Consider the following 6,000-nt stretch of genomic DNA (forward strand, 5'->3'; position numbering starts at 1 on the left):
TTTGTATTGTCCTTTGTGTTAATGGTACAATAAGATACCAGGGTTGTGGCTCTTTCGGAGCGGGAACTTTGGGGGGGTGGGAGGGGTAACATACATTCACTGTTTTTGTATGCCTTTTGTTATTGACCTGTATGTGAAAATATAAAAAAAAAAAACCTTGAACAAAAAAAAAAGAATAGTGCTTTGACCTTTCAACAAAAAACATTTAGCTTTAACCAAAAAATATCACTTACCCTACCGCTTGCGTACATTTTTTAATATAAACTCTGATTTCATAACATAGGCTGTAGCTGTTCCAGAGAGTGGTTGAATTTTGTGGTATTTGATTTTATTATTTTTCTGAAAATATGAAAAGTGAATATTGTTTATTTTGGGTAATGTACTGTATTGTATGGACGGAAGGGGTTAAATAGTGGGGGGGCAGTGATGACGTCATAGGGGGGCGTGGCCAAGTGGCAACGTTATGAGTCCCCCTCGCCCCCCCCCCCACCCACTGCGTCACGGGCATGTACGCGCGCGAAGCGCGCGCGATTTTTTTTGCCTAATTAATATATAAATGACCATAAAACAACATTAACAACACTCTACCCATCCTTCAGTGTGTCCCATCCTCAAATGTTTTACTTATGTAAAAGTAATGCAATGTAGAATTAAAAAATGTAGAGTACTTTTACACTACATAGACAAATATTGTACTTTTACTCCACTACAATTATTTGATAACTTTATTTACTATAGTAAGTTTGTAGATTTTGATTATTATTTGATTATTATTACAAAACCACTTATACAGTATATATACTAAACTAACCCATATACTATGTTGAAAATAGCAGATTTGCGACGCGTTGTGAGCTTGTAGATCTGCTATTTTCAAAGAATTTTTATACATTTTACACATTTGAAAACTTGTGAAATGGGACCTTCTGCATAATGAGTACTTTTACTTTTGGTACTTTAAATACATTTTGATACCAATACTTTTCTACTTTTACTCAAGTACATTTTGAATACCTTACTTTTACTTGTAACAGAGTATTTTTATATCGCAGAATTTATACTTTTGTTTGAGTAAAAAATGTGAGTACTTTTCCCACCACTGGTATTCAGTGCATGCAGTGAGTGACTGTTAGTGCAGGACGAGGGAGTCGAGGGACACAGCATAGCGACCCTTCATTTCAATAAGGGCAGACGGCAACGCCAAAACCTGCAGAACATGTTTAGCACAGCCACAGAGATCACGACTTGTTTATTAGAGGCAATTAGCATGTCTGGCTGGGGCCGCTTGACAATGGGAACGGTGGGGTGGGCGGAGGTAAAAAAAAAAGGCGATTTTTTTTTTTATTTGTTTTTTTTAAATATATATATATATATATATAAAAGAAGTGGATAGCTGAAAAGTGGGGGGACATTAAGGGCCGCGTGACCCCGTCGTCGCCGGCGTCTATGAGTATGGTGATATAGTGCCTTCCACTCTGCAGTGTGGCCTGCTGTAGCAGATATCACGTGACACCAATCATGGCAGCATTGGGTTCACTTGCGTGAGCTTAGGTGCTGGTAATCAGAACAAACAGAGTTTCAGGGCTGTGAGGAGCTCCCTCTATGTCAAGAAGAAAATAAATATATAAAATGATAAAAGGTACTAATACTCCTGAGCATATCTGGGCAGAAGGCGCACACGGTATGTCACTTGTTTATTTTGTTGGTCTGTACAATGATTGGAATACCGCCCAACTCACTCCAAATCCAACTCACTCCATGAAGACTTAAGAAATATTTGCCCAACTCACTCCAGGGCTCGCCCAACTCACTCCAGGGCTGGGACAACTCCCTCCAGGACCAAAGACCAACTCCCTCCAGGACCATAGCCAACTCACTCCAGGACCAAACCCAACTCACTCCATGCAATGTCACCAGTGTAATATTGGTTCAATGTGTCAGTGGTGTAAAGTAACTAAGTACATTAACTTAAGTACTGTACTTATGTACAATGTTGGGTATTTGTGCGTTATTTGAGTATTCCCAACTTCCAATGGTTTTACCTCTACTCCACTACATATTGGATCCACATATTGTTTTTTTACTCCACTAAATGTATTTGTTTTACTAGTTACTTTGCAGCTATAAATTATAATATTATAGTGTGTGTGTGTGTGTGTGTGTGTGTGTGTGTGTGTGTGTGTGTGTGTGTGTGTGTGTGTGTGTGTGTGTGTGTGTGTGTGTGTGTGTGTGTGTGTGTGTGTGTGTGTGTGTGTGTGTGTGTGTGTGTGTGTGGGTTGAATCGGTGGAGACTCTTACATTCTAACCCTAACCCTAACCCTAAACCCTAACCTGGGTGGAGGGTGATTATGCGGGTGAACTCAGTGGAGGAGGGCCAAAACCTTAACGAGGAATATAACAACACCTCTTGATTTGACCAACAATAGAATAAGACATCTAACAAACACTGGACTCCAAGTGCCAAAGTGGCCAGCGAGCCCCCCCCCCGCCCCCCCAGAACCATTAAGTTGTTTTGTAGAGACAGTATTTAAAACTTTAACCAAGCCTAAAACAGAATAGAGTTAAAAGTAACAAATTCCTCAATATTGTACTTAATTCCTCAATATTGTACTCAATAATAATTTTTGGAGTGAGTTGGGCAAGTGTGTGGAGTGAGTTGGGCAAGTGTGTGGAGTGAGTTGGGCAAGTGTGTGGAGTGAGCTGGGCAAGTGTGTGGAGTGAGATGTCTGGAGTGAGTTGGGCGCGATTTGGAGTGAGTTGGATTTGGAGTGAGTTGGGCGGTTACCAATGATTGTTATTGTTGTTTTGTTGTGTGTGTTTATGCAACTAAAATGGACATTTCATTTGTTATGTGGACATTTCATGGACATTTAAAAAGAATACAGCATGGCTGTCAACAAGGACATAATTCATTGTGGTTAAAAAATATTATTTTGTTTTATGTCATTTCATTTACAGTTTTTCACGTTGTCTACATTGGGTGAAAATAAAAAGCCCTCGTGAACATCAGTTGGAGCGTGGTTTACTCTTCCTCAGAAAAAGACAGTTTAGGAGAAGTTATATAGGCTACACATATTTAGGACATTTTGAAGCTACCTCGTATCAATAATATTGATTGAATAGCCTAATGTTCATATTTGTAGTATTCCAACTTATTTATAAGCAGAATTCAGTCGACTACTGAGAGAGCCTGTCTACAAACACAAATTGCTACAATCTAAGAAATGGGAGACTCAGCCTGTGTCACACAAAAAGGCACCAGATGTCCATCATCCCAAGATGACCTAACATTTTTTATGTTATCTTAGAGCGGTCCTCTTGAATGTGTAAGAAACATCATACTGCATACTGCTGTGCAATGATGTTTTCTTATACATTTGAAACGTTATTATTTATTTCAAATGTATTTAAATGAAAGGACATTTCAATCAAAAAAGAACAAATATTTGTCACCTCCTCACTATGAAAAGCTTTCATCTACTGACCTTGGGTCTTACATTAGCAAGGAATGAAGTAAGATAACAGATCTATATTTATTACAGAAAAACACAAATAATAGTGTGAACACAATTATACATTTAAGTTTCTTTAAAACAAATACCCACTATAAACTCATAACAGATGGGGTGAGTTGGCTTGAAATTGTCTCCTTCACCCCTTTTTCCTCAGGCACAGTGGTTGATTGACTGACTTCAATATTGTGCAATATTGGATTTGTAATCTCTAAAGATCTCCTACAGTAGGCTGCACAATATGGTCGTGGCATTATTACTGCTTGGAGAAGAATTCTTTGCTCTTCTTGACATCAGGCTTGATGGTATCATTTCCTAGTTTCCAGCCAGCTGGGCACACTTGAAAAGATTAGATTATAATTATTATTTATTGATTTCACAACACACAATTCACACATACAATATAGTATCTATCACTGCGTGTACTTTCTGTCTGTATCATGTCTCTGTCTGTCTGTCTGTCCATCACGAATGTTGAACACATTCAACGATCAACTTGGCGGGTGTAGAAAACATTCATATGGAGATCCCCATAGATGGAGACAATCAACCGGCTAGTCGTCATAGCCGAGACCTAAATGTGCCATATGTACGGAGTCTGACATCAGCATCCTTGGCCCAGACCTCCATATATAGAGATAACCGTCACGTCTAGGACTGACAGCATAGTCCCATATTCGGGCATAACTGACGTGGGCCGACCCATAAACGGAGATGTCTGACACTACCTGACATCATCATAGGGACACTAGGGCCACCGCTAAAACGTATAAAAGGCTCGGCATGCCTAGGTTCAGATCAGTTCCAGCAGTAACCCGAGCTAACTTAACTACCAGAGAGAGAAGCATCGAAGAGATTCCAGCAATAGGCGATTGCCACAGCCTAAAGCATATTCTCATACTGGATTTGGATCTGGTTAACGAATCAGCTGATATCAGTTTCTATAGCGGGTGTATTGCTGAACACAAGAGTATGGCTGTAACAATCGATTATCGTCTTAGCCATTATTTAATTTTGTTTTTTGTTTTGTTTTCAAGCAGCACTTCCAAGGGCCAAGCAATCAGCCTGTTCCGAAAGGATGTTGCTTGTCCTGCATAGTACACAAATCACACAAACAATCTCTTGGTCTGGATTTAAGAAAGGGCTCCTTCTGAACATTTTTTAATTTTCAAACAACTTTCAATTAATTTTGTGGATACATTTGATGAATGGCAGCAGCACATTGTTTAAAGCTGTTCTCTTTATTTCAATTAAAAAAGGTCAGTTGTATATGTGAACAGGGCCGATATGTATCACATTTGACTTGCTAATATCTTTTGGATATAGCACACTTTTTTACTTTCCTTTCAATCAATTATTTGTATCAAATTCACAACAATAAAATATCGATGCACAAATTAAAGTGCGGGGTGCGTAATTATTGTGAATCCAATATAAATAAATAAATGTCACGTCATCCTGTGTTGATTCAGCACCTTGATGAGTGTGAGATGAGTAGCGGGATCTCCTTTGAAGCGTCTCTGTCTCCTAAGCTGGACGTTATTATGGGGAAGTGAATTTGCTCTGCTTGTAATGAGATCCATGTGAATAACTAGAGACGTTGGATGTTTTGGTCCAGGGGCTGTTTGAAATGTTCTGCTGTTGATAGTCTCCTGGTGATGGAGATGTTTGTGCATCATTGGTTTCAGGTTCAAAGGTTTAATGGCATACTGTATTGCTCCTGCAGGTCCATACTGATGGTAAAACGTGAAGACAAGACAAGACAGAATGGGAGAGGAGAAGAGACTCTTCTCTTCCCCTACGCTGGAGAGTAGGAGAGGACCGTGAGGACGGCGGTCACAGATAATATTCCATGATTTTTCCAAGGTAGAGTAAAATTGCTGTTTTTGCTGGCAGCAGTGGTTCACTATTACACTATTGATCTGGCAGTCAAAGAGTTCAAATAGCAAAAGTAAAAGTACTGATTGTGTAGAAAGTCCCATTTCACAAGTTCTCAAAACAAATGTTTTGAGAATATCCTACCATCTCAATCTGAAGTGATGCGATTCTCCTTGAAGACCTCGTTCTGATCCTTCGTGAGGCAGCTGACTCTCATCCATTGGTGAGAGAGAGAATCACTCTAACTCTCGCCCATTGGTGAGAGAGAGGATCACTCTTGGCACGCAGCCAGATCGTCCTTGATTACAAATGACATCCAAGTCATTTTGAGAGCAGAAAGCTCAGGAGCCCATCTGCCTGGACACTGCAGATTCAGACTCTGTCCCTAAAATACGCGTCTGACGGGCGGCTAAGAGAAGAGCATCACTTCCTCAGGATGTCAGGATTAGCGATGGGACGATAATCGTTAATATTGTTTATCGGGATTAAAAACAACTCACAATAATCGTATCGCAGAGATTAAAATGTATCTTGAAATTATCCTGTCATAAACTAGGACGAATTAGCTTTTGTTGAGCTGCAAATTCCGTATCTCTTAAATACTTGATAA

The sequence above is a fragment of the Gymnoscopelus microlampas genome (genome assembly GCF_963454915.1).
Source record: "Gymnoscopelus microlampas genome assembly, chromosome: 5".
Classification (NCBI taxonomy): Eukaryota; Metazoa; Chordata; class Actinopteri; order Myctophiformes; family Myctophidae; genus Gymnoscopelus; species Gymnoscopelus microlampas.